Below are 20,922 nucleotides of genomic sequence, written 5' to 3' on the forward strand. Positions count from 1 at the left end.
TTACAGCATAAATGTGAAAGTGCTGAGTGCTCCTAATTACCATTGACTTCCCAGCAGAATGAAGAGGACACCTAGCACTTTGCAGGGTGAGAATGCAGCACGTTCCTATGGCTGCTTCTGTTCCTAGCTCTCTGGTAGCAGAATCTCCTAATGCGTATTCCAGATGGCTTCTGTTTGAAGTGCCATTCCTCCCAAGCCCAACTGCTAATAAACTCCCTATAGATTACAGTCTGGAGGTTGGGAATTTCTGCTTCAGTCTACAGCAAGGAAATCTGTAGGCACTTTAATCTGTATATTGGTGGTTGCAGTGTTATTACATAGACCCACTTAAGGCTGCACTTTACTGAACAGAATCCTTAAAGATTAGAAAAGCCACCAATTCAACTCAGTGTGTTTATTACCAGTGAGATGGCTTAAATTTACCAGCAGCAACTATTTCACTGCCAACGAAACAAACACACCAAAAAGATACAGTACAATTTTCACGTCCTATCCACTGCAAGAACTAGTCTCAAATTCAAGTACAAATGAAACCACCTGACTGTGTTGGCTCACTTTCAACACGCCAGTCTCCCTGACTTTGCCAAAGAAATGTTCCGAGCCTCACACTGTGAACGACAGAATATGACTCCAGTGGCCCATAAAAAGAAGCAGAGAAAATGTAAAGCTGGCAGACAATGTCATCTACCGGCAACAACTGTATGACTTGATAAATCTTTTCTGTTGTTTCTCCTCCAAAGGTACAGCTTCGAGACCAGAAATATTTCTAACTGCACACAGGCACTGCAGTTAAAATGTGCTCTCATATATTTTATTTTCCTAATGAAAAAAGTGGAGGGCTAATTTCACACCTGACATACAGGTATGACTCAACAGAAGTCAATGGAACTGCATCACTTGCTGCAAGAATAAATTTGACCCAGAGTTCTTGTTTCATTTTAACTTATCAAGAGAAACCCAGTGCTAAAATTAGCTTACAGTAGAAGTCACATGGTCACATGCATAAATCTCTTCCCGCTAGTTCTGTGAAGACGCCTCTGGCTGTGAACCATAGCCATCTGTGGGCAATAATCCTGTCTATCTAATAAATATCAGGCAAAGTCATAAATTACGTGAGGCTACACTGCACATTAGAATAAAGGAACAATGACAGATGGCAGAAAGCCCATGAAGTCACGGCAGGGATGAACATAAGTGTGCAAAATGTAGTGAAGGAACTGCTGGGAAATGTAGGTACATACAGTCTTCAAAAATATTTTACAAAGAGTAAATAAATTATAAGTAAACTGCAAAATATATGTCTGTGCTGCCATCTCACGGAAAAGGAAACACACCTGTATCTTTACACCCAGGCCGTTATAACCATTAAGCCTTTGCCCTGCCTTGTGGGAAGTGGATAGCCATACAGTCTGAAAGACATTTCGGAGAGAAATTTTGTTGAGGAATTATGCGATGCTCCCTGTACTTCCTCTATCCGGAATGTGAGAGCGGCACAAAAATGAAGCAGGACAACGTGGATGGAAAATGCCTGTTAGGAACAGCTCTAAAATCCACCCGTCTTTTGGAAGAGGTGCTCTTCTGTGATTCTTCCCAAGCACCACTGCCATCAAACTGGAATATGTGAAATCAGATTCTGAAACTATTAGAAAGCCAGGTGACAGCTAATTAAACTGGCAAAGAACTTTAGATATTGAAACCTGATCTCCCTACCTTAAGCCTGTCTATAGCTTTAAAGATGGAAAATACCTTTGCATCTAAAATTAAACAGTCCTTCTGGAGCAAGCTAGCCTGATGCTTCCATTAACCTAGTAGCTTTATTTATGGACTCCAGCCTAAGTCAAGTGTATTCACATAGACAGTGTCACCTCTGGATACTGTAGCTAAAGTTGCTGCTCAAAAATTACTAATTTCAAGCCCTGGAATTCTTAGTGAAATACCTTCATTACTTGGTACTGATAGAACTTAACCAAAAAAAAGCAAGAACTCGTTGTCATGGCCCCCTATTTGTTCTTAAGTAGCTCCAATGTTCATTCAAACAAGGCTCATGGAGTGCCCAAGTAAAACCAATTGTTTTCCTATAAAACACTACAGCAGTTTGTCAACTGAACAAACAAATCCTTGTGCCCTGTATATCTTGCACAATATACATTAAAAGAAAACATCTTGATGATTTCTCAGGTCTACTGCATATCATGAGATCAAGGAAATGGGACATGTTCCATTTGAACCAGATTTTCATCTGTTTCTACCTCTTCTACCCATATAGTTTTCTTTGCCCCTGAAGATTTTCTTTGCTAGTCCTGCGTTAGAGGGGTTTTCTCCCCACTTAAGAGCATGCAGACAAGTAGGACTTAAAACCATTCTTTTGAAAGCAGAAAAAAATTTCTTTAAACGGTATTTGCTCAAACCAAACCTCCAATCACTTGTGTTAAAGACTTCATATTGTTTCATATACTGATCCTCAGAGAACACTGGCAAATACTTCAATGGAAATTTCATCTTGATGGCACCTTCAGGTTTTTCTATGACTATTATAGTCACTACTGGCAGATTTTGTACATCACTGACTTCCCATACTTCTCCCTACAGAACAGTCCCATTTACACTACTCATAACACTAATCCAAAGCCACCATAGATTTCATAGGCACTCTCTGAAGTGCAAATCCCAACATAGTTCAACATTAACGCCTTTATCCCATGGATTCATCAAGCTCTGAGTTGATCTTCATAAAACTGACAGTATTCCTTACCTGTAACAGTATTAAACACAAGATAATTTCTTCAGGATTGGGGTCTCATTTACACTCCAGATTTCAATTATGTATGAAAATCCAGCATCTACTTTCAAATTGCACTTATAATAGTGTTGCAAAATATCTGATAATTAAAATATTTCAAAATCCTTCTGGAAGACTGAAATATCAACAGTTACCAAGACTGAAGAATGCACTATTATTATTCCCAAAAAAAGAAATAATACATGGGAGTTTTATCAGCCTTTGAGCAGTAAACAAAATGCACTGGAACATTCAAGCCAATTTCACTGGTTGGGAGAGTAATCACCACCCAGAAAATTAGGACAAAATTTTCTGACTGAACCACAAATTAACTTCACTGCATTACAGAGCTGAGCAATTACACTTTAGAGCACACTTTACAAAATCTGAGACATTCATTAAAGAACAGGTGATGGTTTAAGGCAGTTACAAATCTCCTCCTAGGGCACAGGGATCATGTGGTATGTTAAGTCATCTGGAGACTGTAAAGAGAAAAGTCGTACCCATCTGCCCCCTATTCACACCAGCCAGCAGGCAGAAGCCAGTCCAAAGTACACACAGATATATATTTAAAAGACATGGTCATGGCTGCTGCTGTGTCCTCCTACTTCTGAGGGAAAAAAGGAGGCAAAATTTTTCCAAGCAAAGCTTTGGAAACTCCCAGAGTTGAGACTTTTACATTGAACAATGCATTAAGAATATCTGGGAGGGATAATCCTGTGCTGGCAGATGGGAGGACTGGATGATCTACAATGGTCTGTTCCATTTTTAAATTCTATCATCAGATTTGTCCTCAAGTACAAACCCTTTAGGAGTTTCTTGGGGGCGGTGCATCCCTCTACAACCCCTACTGTGGGCTCTGGCTTAAAAGCCACAATAGAGTCCTTAGAATCTAACAACAAGAGCTATTCTAGGCACTGGTTAGGAAAATGGGATTTAAAGGAAGTTTCTACTATTGTGCAAAATTAGGGCAAAAAAATCTCCTTTCAGATAAGCAACAAAGTATATCAATTCCAACAGTTTGCTCTCCTGCTGTTGTATCCACCATAAAGAAAGACAGTCTTTCTATGGTGAATAAAGGTGATCGTCTAATCAATTAAGATTTCATAGAAAATACGGAACAATTCAGCTGTCTGCCCCACCCTCTTCCCAGGTTGAAACAGGACCTTTCCACTTTACTCTGCATGTCACTTTTGTTAAAATGACAGGCACCTCACAGAAAACCCCAAACATACATGTAGAGAGAGAAGAATTCCCATTTTGAGATCCACCATACAAATGAAGGTTTTTGAGCTATGAATTTGATTGCTCTATGCATTGGACAATTGCTGATATAGCATGATATGTATCATTTTCATATATGTAGTTATTCCTGTATTACATTCTGATCATGAGTACACTTATTTTGATTACACCAATATGAAGAAAAGGTGCTTCTAAAACTCATGTAAAGCACGCATCACACAGAAGTACTAGTAATACAATTCACTGACCTCACTATCATCCATGACTGTTCAGTGATTCAGTTGAGTATGGTCAATATCTCCACCAAGAACAATCTATTTCAGGTTATCACAGACTGTGGCAGAGTATTTTTTCTGATGAAAACAGGTCTTTCAGCTGAAGTCAGAAAGTTGATGCCCTTTAGCTAGAATCATGTAATATGTTAGTCATTCATTTATCTAATTTAACTTGAAGATATCTTAGAGACTTCCAACTGCTCCACTAAAGGATGAAGAAACCCCAAGTGTTCACATGTGTTGGCAGTCTTAAGGCTAACATCACTCCACAATGACATTAATTTCCTGTTGGTATAGGTTTTATCCAGCATCTTTAGTCTCTAATGACAAGAACAATGTCAGAGCATAGCTACACTTTCTTTTTATCTGGAAACAAGTTGGAAATAAGTTCATGACGTTCAGAAAATGTAAGTAGAAAAAGAGGCATAAAAAAATTAAATGCAGAAGGTTAGCACTGAACTCACAATACTTGAAATGTATTCTAGCAGATTTTTCTCTGTTGCTAATATTTGTTTACAAGGGTTTGGCTTAATAAACAAAAGATAAAAGATCAAGAGAACAATAAATTAAACAAAATGTGGACTGGTGCCTATATGAGATGGAGAGAAAATGCATGGACAAAAAGAAGGAAAAGATATCCTCTAAAGATAAAGATAAGACATTACAATATAGGTAACATTACACCTTACTTACCCAAACTATAAAAAAACCCCAGTATTTGCATAATACACCAATTTTATTCAATTTACCTAAAGTTCACACTGTGAATTGTAGAATCTGTTGTTCTAGTCTGAGGTTATGCTGCTAATGCTTTTTAAGTATTGAACTTGCAACACACATTGTTTTACCAAAATATTTCCCTTAAAAAACCCCAAGGAATTAGCAAGCAAAGAGTGTGTTTTGGGAGGGTATTTGAAAATGTAATTTATTTTACCTGGCTTTTCCCCATTCCAGCATTTCCAACCACAAAGATTGTGTCACAGCCAGCAGTGTTTCTAACTGTGAGAATTAAAAGACACAAGATTTTGAAATTAAAGATTACTGATAACCTGACACAGACAGATGTGTTTTAGAAACACCCCTATAGCATTAGCAACTGTAAAAAAACACCCAGATTTGTATTAAGGATTCTTCCCACCCCCACCCCCTCAAATTATTCTGGAGATTTTCTTTAAGGGGAGGAGAAGTAACATGTACACAGAAGGGTTGTCTCCTTCCCAAAGGTTTAAACTAAGCTGCTTCGGAAAAAGCTGATTGACATATAGAATGGCAATTCTTAAACAATTGCTTTATTTATCTAGACAAGGTTGGGCTAGTGTTGACACAACATTTTCAGATGTTTCTAGCTTAGAGGATTAACATAAAGTGTACACAGTCCCCTCAAAGCGGTTACTGCCCAACTCTGCTCTTTGCAGCAGTATTCTTTTTATATAGATCACTTGGGATTTATCTAAGATAATAGTTAAAAAGGAATCTAGATGTGTTCGAAACACATGGAAAGAAAGGAAGACCTTAAATACCCTAGTGCTTATATCTTCCTGACATAAGGCAGACATCCCTACTGCAATTTCAATAAAATGCTATGATCTTAAAATATAGTACGGCCATGCATGTTAATAGGACTCAGTATAGTAAACCTATGCAGCAGAGGGTCTCTGCAATCCTCGTGCAAGATTTGGCTTACCAGAACTGATGAATACCCTATGGAGATCAGCTTGCCTCGGACCTCAGTTGAATCGGAGAGGTCTCTGATCCTAGGCCAGATGAAAATCCACAAAACCAACCATTAAATGCAGCACCATTTTTCTCAGGAAGTACCTGCAAAATAAAAAATAGCTTAGAGTTTCTGTAACTGGCAGCATGAGTAAGCAAGCAAGGATTGCAGGCAGAGGGGAGCAGGCCCGATAAGCCCTTCAGATGTTAGAGGCGTCAAACAGTGGTATAAAAGTAAAGAAGTAGAGAAAACAGTCAAGAGGACAAAGAGTATGAAAAACCTAGTGAGGGCCTTACCATGACACAAATTGCTCTCTTATTCTCTCTTCCCATCTGGCAGCCTGTTACGGGATCATCATATACCTGGACAATTCAAGCGTACCATGACCTTCTTCTAGATTTCAGTCAATTTTGGAGAACTGTGTAGCAAATGGATGATCAGATGGTCTAGCTACTCACAACAGCACTGGCTGCTGTTTTACTCATATTTGTAGCACTGGCCATCCCTCCTCCAGCACTTCTGACATTCTTCCTCTTTGATTGCTTTCCATCCCATCAAGAAGCTCAGGTAGCTAAGTCCAATTTGCCAACTACTCAGGATTCTCTGAGTTCGATATAAAGTTATTTGAAACATTAGCAACTCTTCTAATTATCTCGGCCATTGCAGTCACCACGTGAGACAAAACAGTGATACTTTGGGAAAGCACAGAGGTGTGACTAGCCAGCACTGTAGACAGATGTGGAACAGAAAGACCACTCTCCAGGCCATGGATGCTTTGCTATGTATTGATTTGTACGTTATGTGTCTTGGTGATCACTACAGCAACATATATAATCTCACATGAAAGTCTGTTTAGGTAGCTTAACGTGTTGGAATTGGTAGAGTGTTTTTATTTTACTGATGAACAGGCATTTCATGCCACTATCACTGTTTCCCTGCAAAGTAAATTAATGCGTCAAACCTTACTTTGTGGGCGTTGCTATGAATTGCACTGCATCTGTGAGGAAGGCAAGAGAAAGGTAAATATCAGTCCAATATAAAACTTGGTTATACAGAAATTAAATCCATGAGTTGATGTGTCCAGGAAAATTACTTGCAACATACACCATAAAAAAAAAAAAAAACCTAGGAAAAAAAAAAAAACAAGCCAAAGATCAGCAGCTAAGAGGAATCAGAGAGTCACACCATTTTTTAATTTTGTGACCAGCATTGTCCTTTGAACTCCAAGCTACTGTCAACATCATTCTTTACCATCTGATCATATAAATCACTTGCATAGGTCATTAAAGACTTTTGTGGCTGACATTAGGTAGCACTAGTTACAAATGCACTGCCAATTTGAAGAGAATGAAGAAATAGAGAAAAATAAGTCTTTTAACTTCCCACATAGTTATTTCAAATGCTTTCTATGTTTGTCAATCCTTTTCTGTACCTGTCACAGCCATTCTATTTGGATTTGTATTATAAATAAAACTCTGTGTAAGCATACATTTGTCCTACTATAAGAAAATTCTGAAGTTACAAAGTACAGAAAAAAGAAAAATGAAGGCTTTAATGTCATGCAACTTAAGAACTCAGACTTGGCATTAGTTAAAAACTAATTGCAAATTCACTACAAGCAGCATATGCTTCATGAACTTTTCTTCAGGAAAGATGATACAGACTGTAATTAGGGATAATTAATGTGTCAGCATCTGATAGCCTTAATCAGAAGCTTAATGCTTTGACCATTCTTTTTATCAACAGGTACTTTATAGGCCTGGCCTGAAGAATTCATTGTCTAGACCAATATGGCATACACCGACAAAGCATCGCATCTTCAGGGGCACTGTCCTGGTTTCTGCTGGGATAGAGTTAATTTTCTTCCTAGAAGCTGGCATCATGCTGTGTTTTGGATTTAGTATGAGAATAATGTTAATAACACACTGATGGTTTAGTTGTTGCTAAGCAGTGCTTACACCAGTCAAGGACTTTTTCAGCTCCCCATGCTCTGCCAGGGGCACAAGAAGCTGGGAGGGGGCACAGCCGGGACAGCTGACCCCAACTGGCCAAAGGGGTATTCCAGACCATATGACATCGTGCTCAATATATAAACTGGGGGGGGAGTTGGCCAGGGGGACAGCAATTGCTGTTCAAGGACAGCCTGGGCATCAGTCGGTGGATAGTGAGCAATTGCCTTGTGCATCACTTGTTTTGTATATTCTGTATATTCTCTTACCATTATTATTATTTTACTCTGTTGTTTTATTAAACTGTCTATATGCGTTGGTTTGTTCCTCCCCTCCCCCCCAGTTCTCTCCCCCATCCCACTGCAGGAGGAGGGGAGTGAGTGAGCGGGTGGAGTGGTGTTCAGTTGCCTGCCAGGTTAAACCACAACAGGCAAAAATCCATGACAAAGTTAAATAGTGACCATCAGACTTCAGTATTTTATTTGAGTGTTTTGTTAGGTGTTTGGGTTCAGCATAATATTTTAAGCCTGTGATTAATGTTCCATTGAAATCAAAGCACTCACAGCATGTGCCTAAAGTTCAGTATGTTTTCCCATGGCTTTTTGAATATTGCTAGACTGTTAAAAAAAAAAACAAACCCAAAACAACAAAAGTATGATGCTGCTGCAGATTTTGGCCATTTGTTTCCGGAATACCAGGCCAAGTTTCTGAATAAGCTAAGACAATACCATCTGGATTTATAAAATTAAGCTTCCTAAACTGTTGTCATTATCTAGGTTGAAGTACAACCAAGCACAGAAACAACATAATTAGAGGAATCATTTTTTAAAGTCTCTGTGAAAACATTATTTTCAATCACAATTCCTGTTAACAATATTCCACCAAGTCACTTATAGTGCAGTGACAGAACAGACTAGTGACTTTGGCAATTTAGGGAATTACCTCCTGAAAAGTCAAGTATGACAAAAGGTAGTGTAATGAGGTCCATCATTTTGAAGGAGGTCGTCTGCAGCCTCCCTTACAAAGACCAGCTCTGTCAGTCTCACTAGTGCTTCCTTCTTGGGTCCTATATGAGAAGCAAAGCCATATTTGCTAATTTACTTTGGGTTAATGGCCTGGGTCTGTAGGCAAGAGTAGATAAAAGGCAATTTAAAATAATTCCAGTTGTTAAAGTAGAAATCAAATTCAGGTAGCAAAAAAAGAAAGCCCAGTGTTGGCATGAAAATGTTATGTTATTATGCAATATTCCATTTTGTGCAAATAAAAGAGATTAGTATAGATACTGATTTACATATATAAAGTATATATATTTTTTCATATGTATACAACAAAATTATGTATTCATGTGTGTATGTACAAACATATATATACATGTGCTATAATGTATTTAAGAGAAAGAAGCAGAAAACCCTATAGTGCCTTTTCTTACTGTTACAGTTAGTAAAGGCATTAGCCAGATGTTGAAACTCATAGGCATCAAACAACAGTGATCATTATAGTCTTCAATCACCCCATTTAGAATTTACAATAAGCTAAGCAGAAAACCATTATTTCCACCTTCAATATAAAGTTTTCCTCAGGCTGCAAACAGTTCTGCAATGGACTGACGCACCATCTGTTCTAACTTCAGAACCCTTTTCCGTGAAACTTCCAGCAAGGGGAACAAGCTATTGATGAGACCCAGGAATATAAGGACATCATTAGTTAGTATCATAGTAAGATTAAAATCCCTTGAGGGCTGTCATCAAAACCTAGATTAAAAAGAAACAAAGAAAGAGAGAAAAGACTGACATTATAATAACAAACCATAATATAAGGCATAAAATTAACAAACATTATGAATTAATCATACTTAGACAATTACAATCCATATGGCTAGTTAAACTCAATCTGCTACCTGTAGTGACATAGTCTGGATACTGTATATTCAATGCCAGTGCATTTCTCTCAGGATGTAATTACTTAATTTTGTGAATGAGAAAATGATGTGTAAAAGCCAATGTTTCCATGGATTCAATGCCCCAAGTCAGATAAAATGCATGAACGCTTATCAAATCTCATGATACTTTTTAACCCTATTTCCTTGCACTCATGTTACCTTTAGGTATGTAGAAACAGTAAATTCACATTCACACTAACTACTGAGGTTAATACAAGAAACAAACTGGGTTTAAGGTTTAGTTTTCTGCAAACAGAAGTCTTTAAGATTTAGATGTCAATGAATGGCATAAGATTGATGAAATCAGTGATTCTTCTGAAGTTTTTTCATCACTTGAAGCATACATATTTGGATCCTGAGAATAATTACTTTCTTCTTTCCATTCCACTTACACTCAGACAGGAGATTTCAATCTCTCAGAGGACTCAGCCTCGAGATTCTGGTTCAGTCCCCTCCTTTGTCATGCATAGCACATCCTACCTGGTGGTAAAATTCAGGATGTTCAGACCTCCACAAAAAAAAAAAGGAAAAAAAAAAAAAAAAAAAAAAAGGACAGACCAAGCCAGCTGTCTAATATTTTAGTCCTATGAGGACTCTGTAAGGAATTTCAAGCTAATGCTTAGCCCTTCCCCATCCCAGTTTATAACAATATAGTTCACCACTTTGCTTGTACCTGAACAGACCTGAATTAAAAAATCATGAAAATTTAAAGTAATAACATATACACACAAAAAAGGGAGCTGTTACATGGAAAAAGATCAACAGGTACCTCAGAACTCTCTCAAGCTTTCTTCCATCTAATTATTCAGACTGGGCTGCTAGATTGATGAAAGACGGTATTCTTATACGCCTACCAGAGGATTGATTTTGGAGGGAGGACAGGACATCACCTTTCACTTACCTCAGAGTGACTTTCCAAATGGTGACAGAACATAAGAGGTTGACAGTAGATGACATTCCTGGTCATTTGTTGCGGCTTTAATGCTGAAAAACCACAAACTACTTGGATTTGCTTTTACTGGCACTCAAGTAAAATATTAAAAGATTATTACAAATAGGTAGGACTAGAAAACCACACTGAGTGAACAACAAAAATTAAACATTTTGTGAAATAGTGAGGATTTAGCAGAGCTACAACAGCAACATGCTCATAGGTCCAGAAATTATCACCTGCTCTTCCCTATTTAAATATTCACAAAGTAATATCAAAACCTAACACAACTCTGTAAGCTCAAGGTTTACGTCAGTCCTTTCATTTCAGGAACACAATCACAACCAAGACATTTAATTACTTTGAGACCCTGGTTATAGAAATCCAAGTTACTTTGTATCTATGAATGAAAGTGCAAAAGAAATATGTAATGACTGTTTAAAATAAACAGACATTTGTTATCCCCTAGCATTTTATTACTTTATATCTTCAGACTCACACAATCAGATACAAAATAATTTTTACATAAAGCATTTCTGGTTTGGGTTTTTTATGTTTGGGTTGGGGTTTTTTTGTTGGTTGTGGGGTTTTTTTTTCCCCCAGCAGACAGGTACAAAGAAATGAAACATTTTCACTTTCCCAATGTCTGACCAGAGGGCATTATTTGGAAAATATGTACTTTTCTTTGGGTCCATAATCTCATTTATCTTCATTATTTCTGACTTGTGACACCTACTACATTATGCAATTCCAGAGAGGACATTTGGTTTCCTTCATACGCAATATGATGTGCCCTGAATATATTTAAAAGTTACACTGTGCTGTCATGAGCAAACTAATGCCAGAGACAGCACAAGAGGCTTTAGAACACAAATGGAGTTTTCTCACTGGCCGAGAGCAAAGTCTTGGCCCTGATGACTATGACCAGTAAAAGCTTTCCTTATTCAATAATATATATTTCATTAAAGAAACCAAAGGGCACTCTAGTCAGTCTAGAGTGATGATTAATGCACATTTTGAATGGTTAAAACCATTCAGCTTTCACCCACATGCTTTATAATACCTTGTGAGGAGTGTTACACTCACCATGAAATCCTGTGCTTGACATGTCTTATTGCTTAATTAAAATAATGTAATCAAAAACCTCACAGAACAAATGTTGACTGAAAAAATTATGCTAATCTTATATGTATCTACCATTCACATATTACTTTGAGCAGAATAAGTTGACTAATGTGTTAATAAAATGAAACATATCCAACTATCTTGTCAAATGCTATTTTTATCTCAGCATTTACATACATTTGTCATGAAGGGGGTATATTCTGAGTAAAAGGAATAAACACTGTTATGATTAAATATGTCTGACATGATGTTCTCATCTGTGCATCAGGCAATGCCACATGCATAGGAAACTCTCACTAGCGTAGTCATAAGGCCAATGGCCTTACATCAAAAGCAAACTTACAGCGAGTGGGACAGTTTGGTTTAGTAAGGAGATACATCTGATTAGATTTGCTCTGAATTTGGCCCTGAGCACTCAGGTGAACAATGCGGCACAAAGCCTGAACCAAGTACAGTCTGGTAGGATTGCACTGCATTTCACTGAGACCAGAAGAATTTTTGTATGGAAGGGAGAGACTGAGCAGAATCTTCTCACTCTCTGCAGCTACTTCAGGGAGTTATCAGTGTCATGAAGTAAGAGGGACCCAGTCCCCTCATGCAAGCAGATATGCTTGACTGTCTGCGCCAGGAAGGACTGTAACAGTGTTGCACTTACAAAAACTGGTAGTCAAGGAAAAGGGGAAGAACAGAAAGACTAGTAAGGAAAGGGACCGGAGAAGTGGTGCCATTTGTCCCTTTGGAAAAGGCCAGGTAAACCTATATAATTATGCACCCCAGCTTTCTTAGAAAGGACAGGTCTTTTAGCAGCCCTCTTTCCTCTACTCTCTGAAGGCACTGGAAAGAGATAATCAAGACCTGAGCTCATACCGGAGTGTACACTAATGACTTGCCTCCTTTCTCTCTTACTGCTGCTGGCATTCAAGTACAATGCCATGAGTATTTCTCACATTCTTGCTACTGAATATGCTGGGAATCCTCTATAGTCCATTTCTAATGGATACTGCCCTGCCCCCCAAATTCTTTAGTATGCTTGCCTAGCAGCAGCATTACCAGAAAGTTTAAATTTTTTTTCCTCCAGCACCCATTTAGATACAATACAATGTATAGAGACAGATTAACTTTCTCACAAGTCTCCTTGAATTTGCAGCTCTTCTGATGTCAACACTATTTCACACAGAAGTCTGAAATCACCATTGTATAAGCTCTGCAGGGTGGAAAGAAAACATGAGCATGTGAGACAGTTGTACTGCCATCATCCTCTCACTATGTTGTTGATTATGAGAATTTGTGCATAATCCATAGATCAATCAAAAACATCAGTGGCTTAATGACAATATCAAATTAATTAACAAGATATCTATGAGCAATAGGGATGTTTTATAGTAATCTTCGAACTTGGACATTTTCAGACTTAAAAATGTACAGGAAACAAATTGCTCATACGAGCAATAAAAAAGACAAGATTAAGAAAACCCCATTAGTAGTTCATAGATCAATATACATTTTCTTGTCTTGGAGTTTGATAAGCACAAAAGACCGATTTTATATTAAGTAAACTTTCAAAAAAGGAAGCCTATGTGCTTTCTAGAATAATGATACAACAAAAAGAGAAAGGCATTAGAATCTGAATTTAGCATATACACACAAGAAAATCTATGGTAAACCTCTGTTGGTATAGTCAGAAAAAATCCCCTAATAAAACAGTAATGCTTTAGTACTATCTGCCATCTTTTACCTGAATATTTCAGATACTCAAGGGGGAACAAAACTTTGCAGATTTTTTTAAGTTAAAGAAAAATTTTGCCTCTCCCACACAGTATCACATAGCTCAGATTCTTAATACTGTTAGCTCCCTCAGTCTTCTGTAATCTGTTTTGCAATGGAATATACCATTAGATCTTAAAGTCTTACTTGTCTCAAATCTTTCTAGCAAACTGCCCTCGTGTCAGTTCCTTGATCTTCAGCTCTAGCCTTTGCCTATTTCTTATTAGCGGTAGCTTTAAGACCTAATGCTATAATTCAGAAAAAAAGGGGGGGAAAGGGTTTTTTATATCCACCAAAAAAAAGCTTTGATATTTTCTGGAAGACTTCTTTTTTCCTGGATTTACTGCTATGAAAATCTGCCATTTTCAATTCAGTAGTCTCACCTGAAAATCAGAAAATGGTTTCTGTGCCATAGGAGAACACAAAAGTAAGCCTGAAAAATTCACATTATTTCTGATTTAACTTTATTCTTTGGCCAAATACCATCCTGCAGTGTCTTAACTTAAAGTACCACAACAGGAAGCATATCTACAGAGATGCAACTGAGTTCATAAAAGCATTCCTATATGCCAGTTTGGCATAAACCTTTATAGATACTTCAAACTAGCAATGGTAAAAAAGAAAAAGAGCCAGCTGCAGTGATGAGGGCCCAGAATACCAAGATAAGACTTTTCTGTGGAGTGTTCTAAACATAGTTCATTTGATTCACAGAGATTTCAGAGAATATTACAGGTACTTTTGTTGCTACATACGTTAGAAGGATAACCCTGTCAGCAGAAAAACCTCCAATGGCATCTTTTCTGATTGATGACAGACAAAGCAATACTTACTCATTCACTGCGAGGTGATAAGAAAGAAGTGTACCTTCAAAAGAGTGCCTTTTAAGGCACTTACTTTGGAAACAACCTAGTCTAGAGAGATTGGGAAGTAGCCTGCCTTTAGGAGAAGGCTATCCCCCAGAACTCCACAGAAGCATAGAATTATTTAGGTTGGAAAAGATCCTTAAGAGCATTGAGTCCAACCATTAAATGGAATCACAATGCTCAGCACTTTCATAAAGAGCAAGGCACCACCAGGTATCAGACCTGAGGTAACCTCACACGTTGCAGACAGAAACATAAAATCACACAACAGCTGAGGTTGGAAGAGACTTCTGAAGATCATCTAGTTCAAACCTCCTGCTCAAAGTGGATGAATTAGAGCAGGCTGCTCAGGACTATGTCCGGTTGGGTTGTGAATATCTCCAAGGATGGGAACTCTACAACCTTTCTGGTCAACTTGTTCTACTGTTTGACTTCTCCCACAGTAAGTAAGTATTTTTTTCTTACATTTCAGTGGAATTTCCTTTATTTCAATTTGTGCTCACTGCCTGTCATCCTGTCACCAGGTACCACTGAGAAGAGTCTGTCTCCATCTTCCTTACTCCCTATCACCAGGTATTTATACACATTGAAAAGACCTGCCTGAGCCTTTTCTTCTCAAGGCTGAACAGTCCCAGCTCTCTCAGCCTCTCCTTGTATGTCAGATGCTCCAATCCCTTAACCATTTCTATGGCCCTTCACTGGACTTGCTCCAATATGTCCACGTCTTTTACTGGGGAGCCCAGAACAAGAACATAGTCTTGCTGCCTTCGTATCACTTCATTTAGTGGGGTCTTATGCCTCTTACATACTCCTAGTGCTATAAACTTTACCATAAAATTATTCACTCTTATTTATATATCTGACCACACATTCTCTGCTTAAACTAGATCTCCATTTTTATTTAATGGATATGAGACTTCATATATCACAACTTATGACAGTTACATTTAATCTCCTCTGCTAAGAGAAATACAGAATAATCCAGCAAAAGGGTTGTTTAATTTTGTTCAAGAATTTTTGAAATGAAAACAGTTAGTAGAACACGGTAAATCATCATCTATCAAAGCAGTTCTAACGTTGTAATGACTTATAGCAAGCCCAGTAAAACAAGGAAATAAATTATTGCATTGTGTTAGATTCAGAAGTAATACAACTCCCTTCTTAGGATAATACTACATACATAATCTCATCAGCAACAGTGGATATATAAATTAAGAGTATACAATTAATCAATCAGATGATTCCTGAAATAATTATGTAAAGAAAAATCAGCAAGCATGGGCAAGATTGTATATAACACCACACTTCTTTCTGTTAACGATACACTTAATGTAATCCAGTCTGATTTTAAATTTAAAACAAAGAACATAGTCTCTCCAGGGCAGGGCCAGTGATTAATTTTACCAGCATTTTGGTCTCTGAATTATTTGTGTTTATGAGAGACATCACTCTTGTGCCCTTTAGTTTAACCTAATGTGTGTATCATGGTGCTCTCCTGTGATCTGTTCCACTCGTCAAGCATATTTCAATATATTATATGTAATAGCCATATCTTCATTGCATAGCACTGTCTACTTACCTCTGAAGATCCTCAGGAGCCCATTCTGTGACTGCACGCTACATTTGCGGCAGCTCTAGGTAGGTCATAAACACATAAGGAGTATCAGTCCTCATGCTTCACGATATAAACTGTATGCCTGTGGGAAGCTGAAAAGGATTTCCACAATTATCATCAATGACCAATGACAACATTTTCCACAACTGGACAATTCCTATCCTGTATGTAAATTTTTAAACTTTCTCTAAATATTCAGCTCTAGGACACGAAAGACAGAAGAGTGTCCTTTTGGTTCTGAATCAGCATTTCCCTTCCTTTCAAATCACTACTTTGATAACTATTCCATGACTCTCCCATAGGCTGCTGATATTAAGGCAGAGTCAGTTTGATACCTACAGTTTAGTAATCATTACCAAATTCAGTTATCCAGGCCTTCTGTATAGGATATAAATTCTTGTTAATTAAGAAATACAGAAGTCTTCCAATTGCCATTCTGGCAAATAGATAAAACTGCAAGAAAAAAGTTTATTATTTTTAATATTGAGGACCAGACCACCAGCAGATAAAAGGACCTGGTTCAGCTGACTTCAGTGCTGTATTGGCAACAGCCTCTCCTGGTCAGATCATAACAAACTAAGCACATGCAGGTGCTTTTCAGGTGCACTTATTCTAAATTGACATAAAGCTTCAGGTACATAGGATATGATTTTGTCACTGACCTGAGCAAACGAACTTGTCTATCTCTTCATTAGAGAGTAAAGCACTCCTCTTTTTGCCCCTGCCTACTTATCTGAGGAAATAGGGAACAAAAATCAGTGGCATAAAGCCAGGGATACTGCATGAGTGCTAGCCAAATAAGCTTCAGCAGAAAAGGTTTCTCCCTGTGTTTCTTTGTGCCATCAGATCCCTCTGAATTCTAGGCTTACTGCTAGATTACTAAATAATGTTACAGCTGAGGGAAATTAGGCTGTCAAAAATGTTTCATTTCAAAAATAATACAAGTGAAAATTTTATGAAAATGTCTTTGTACTTTGTCTCCTTCCAAAAGCAGTACCATTTCAGTGTGAGGTAGTCGCAGGTTACAATACTGCCTTCTTTTTAAATAATTCATTAATTGCTAGCAGGTTGCCAGATTTTTATACAATCTTAGTAAAATACATCACTTTGCAGTCAATTCACTCAGAGTGGCTGAAAAGATAGTTACCAGAGATCACCCTAGATTCTAGGTCATATCTGCTTTCACGTTTCAGCATGACTCACGGGTAAGTGGTGAGATTTGGTATATGTTTTGTATACCCACAGAAACATTCTTTATCACTTTAGTACGAGTCAGAACTAAACTTACATGACACACCTAACTACTGAAGACTTACATATGCTTTCCAAGTAACTGATTTTCACAAATTAAAAAATGCCAAATGGGCAAATACTGCACTAGATTAACCGCAGCTATATATCTGTCTCTAACATGGACCAGCACCAGAATCTTTAGAGCAAAATGCAACCTACCAATATAGACTGGAAGGGTACAGAACAAGACTAAATTCTCTTACCCATTGTACTGTGAAGGAGAACAATAGTCTCTTTGCTCTCTTCTTCCTTTGTATTCAGTGGAACATTAATAGATTTGAACTCATAGTTCATCTGATGAAATTACTACCATTTTACATACACTCAGTAGCACCAAAAAAAAAAAAAAGCAAAATCATCACTAAAAACATACCAACTATATCAAAAGAGGAAAGGTGATCTTATAGAACTGCTGGTCATAGCCACCTACATTGTTAACTCTCTTAGGTGTTTGTCATTGCCTTGATCTCAAGTTCATAGTCAACAACCCAGCTATTACCAATCTAATTCTAATGTGACTGCTCACAGAGATAGGGACTTTAACCACATTCTGCTTCTACCAGCCTGGACTGGCTGCTAAACCTTTATGTCTGTTATGGTCAAGACAAAATTTTCAGTAGTAGTGACCTCAGCCACACGTTGCCCCTCAGATGAACAGGGCACAAGTTTTAAGTAGCAATTTGTTACTCATTTGCTTTTGCTTCTGGTGTTAATGACAGCTGGCCAGCTTGTACCAGGTGCTTTAGGTTTTTTTCCCGTTGTAGAATAAAATTCTTCTCTCTCCAGCTGATTTATAAAAATCAAGGAATGCTAGCTAATGCCCAGCTCTTGAAAAATGCATACCTGTGAGTTATTCTGCCATATGTTTTCTTCCTTGTCTCCTGCTGACCACAGACTTCAACAAGATTCTCAAGTATTTGCAGGGCTGGTCTACTGACTCTAGAAGGGGAAAAAAATATAACCAACTTACTAAACTAGAGTGGTGTCTGTCACATAAAACAATGCACTTGAAGAAAGAAAATATCTGCCTATTATGGCCATCTTACATTTTACTTTGACAAAATTTTAGAGCACAGTGTAACTTGGAAGTGGAGAAGGTCTCTTTAATGAGTGTGGAATAGCACTCTTTCATCTCTGAAGACAGGTTTATGGAGGAAAGTACACCGCTACAGTCTGATTTTATGACTTCACTGTCAAAGAATATCAATCACGTATTTCCTGAACACTGTCCTCATTGGCTTCACATAGCTCTTTTTACATTAAATAAATAAAATCAAAACAAAAGAGAAAACTCTAAACATTTGTACAGATATAGCACATGGATTCTATGTGCTCCTGTCTCACCCTGCTGGTTGCTTAGCTTGAGAAACACAGCAAAAAGGGACAAAAAATGTTGAGATATGTTGGTCCCCATGACTCCAAACAAATAATTTATCTGCCGCACCCTATTCTTTCCTATGGTTTGTTATTTTAGATGGTAAATTTCAAGTAACAGTTATCAATTGACAACATACCAGTAGTAAGCAGTGAAATAACTAATACACAGTTTATTTTCTGTGGAATTACTCTACTAAGAGTGACTTCACACAAGCACAGTCAACATTTCAGAGGTTTCTGCAGAACCCTACTTTGATCAGCTGAAAAACATGACCTCAGCCAAAATAGCATAATAGATATTCTTTGGGAAGTCTAGCACTTAATTATACTTAATGCATCTGCAAGTTCCACCCTTAAAAAAAAAAATCAAACCAGAAATTACTACTGAAAGACAAAGCATTACTGAGGAAGGGTGAGCGACTGACACCTTTGATCTTCTGGCTCATCTGGCCCAGCAGGAAACATGAAGATTTCCTGAAGAAAAACCCTACACAGGCTGGAAGTTTGGACCCAAAGGAAGAACAGCAGCCACTCCCAGAGCAGGCTTCGTGCCAAAATAGCTGCTTTCAACCAAAAAAATGATAAATTACTGTGGTTGAGTTTGCAGGGGTTTTGTTGGCTTTTTTTTTTTTTAACCCAAGTTGCCATTGCCCAGAGTTAGGTGTGTGGAACAACACAGGCTAACACTTTTTGCTAGGTTAAAGTCAGAATGCCACACTTGCTTACACGCTCAGCTCTTAGTCATGCTCAGATTAATATCATGTCTGTTTCTGATCTGCTGCTTTCTTTGATATTGTCTTTAAGAAAAAGAGAGGGAAACCAAAATTGTTTTTACTGAACTGGTGAGCACTGGCACATATGCAGACATTTCTCATCCTCATTAAAATAAAAAGCAGAGTAAATTTAAGCTACATGTAGATTCATACATGAAAAATGCACAAGTATTCTTTACCATTTTAAAATTGTCATGTGTTTTCAAGATTAATTTTTCAGATGATCACAGGTGAAAAAAAACATGGTTCCTTAAAAAACACAATTTTGAGGCAAGAATCTAAGTGTCCTTGATGCAGCATGGTTCCCACTGATCCTGATTTAAGATCTGACTGTATTGTTTCCATTTTAAAAAGTCTGAACTCCCAAAGTGAGTGCAGAGTCTATCCAAGGGGCTTCATTCAATCGTGTATGAGTGAAAATGACTCTCCTCAGTCTATCACCACAAGACAAGAGAATCTGAAACAGGAATAAAAGGAGAGCTTGTTTGAGAAGATACTGATTGACAGTACAGAAGTTTCTGAGCAAAAAAGTGCCTGAGCATCTGGTATACCACCTCTCCAACAAGAGAAGATTAAAAAAAAAAAAAAAAAAAAAAGGTCTTTTTTTTTTTTTACTTTACTGTTATCTCTGGAAAAGAAGCAGGTACTTTTGCCTCGATGGCTCCACATCCACTTGGAGACCTGAGCTTCTTAAAAAACATCTTTTCCCTTCTCCCTGCATTCCACTTTAGCAGGAGGATGTTACTTCTTATCACTTGATGAAGTGGATGCGTAGAGGGACAACCATCAAAAATCAGGCCTCCTTGATCTACTTTAAAAGTATTGACTTCAGGATAGGTGAGAGCATGTTCTGAATCGTGTTTCCTTCAGTAATTATGGTTGATAACGTTTTTAGTAAAGGTGGGATCATCCAGATAAATTAATGCGAAGGTGAAATATTCTTGTTTTGTTAGAATGGCAGAGCATCTCAAGTCAGAAAATGGGAAATGTCTACTATCAGTTAAATTACAGTTTTATCAGACTTTTCATTTTCTCACTTTAGCTAGTGCACAGGTAACATCACCTTTATAAATGGCACAAGGAGGAGTACAGATCAAAGCCTTAGACAGATGTCATGTCATGCTGGTAGTTTTCCTCTGTATTTTTCAGTTGACCTGAGTAAGAGTTACTTTGCAGATCCACAAAAGGGCATTGAATACTTCACAGATGTAAAATGAAAATATTTTAAGTGTAATCTGTTTCAGTATTCAGTTGTGATCACTAAATATGAACCAATGTTA

The sequence above is a fragment of the Egretta garzetta genome, unplaced genomic scaffold (genome assembly GCF_000687185.1).
Source record: "Egretta garzetta isolate BGI_Z169 unplaced genomic scaffold, ASM68718v1 scaffold16, whole genome shotgun sequence".
NCBI classification, from domain to species: domain Eukaryota; kingdom Metazoa; phylum Chordata; class Aves; order Pelecaniformes; family Ardeidae; genus Egretta; species Egretta garzetta.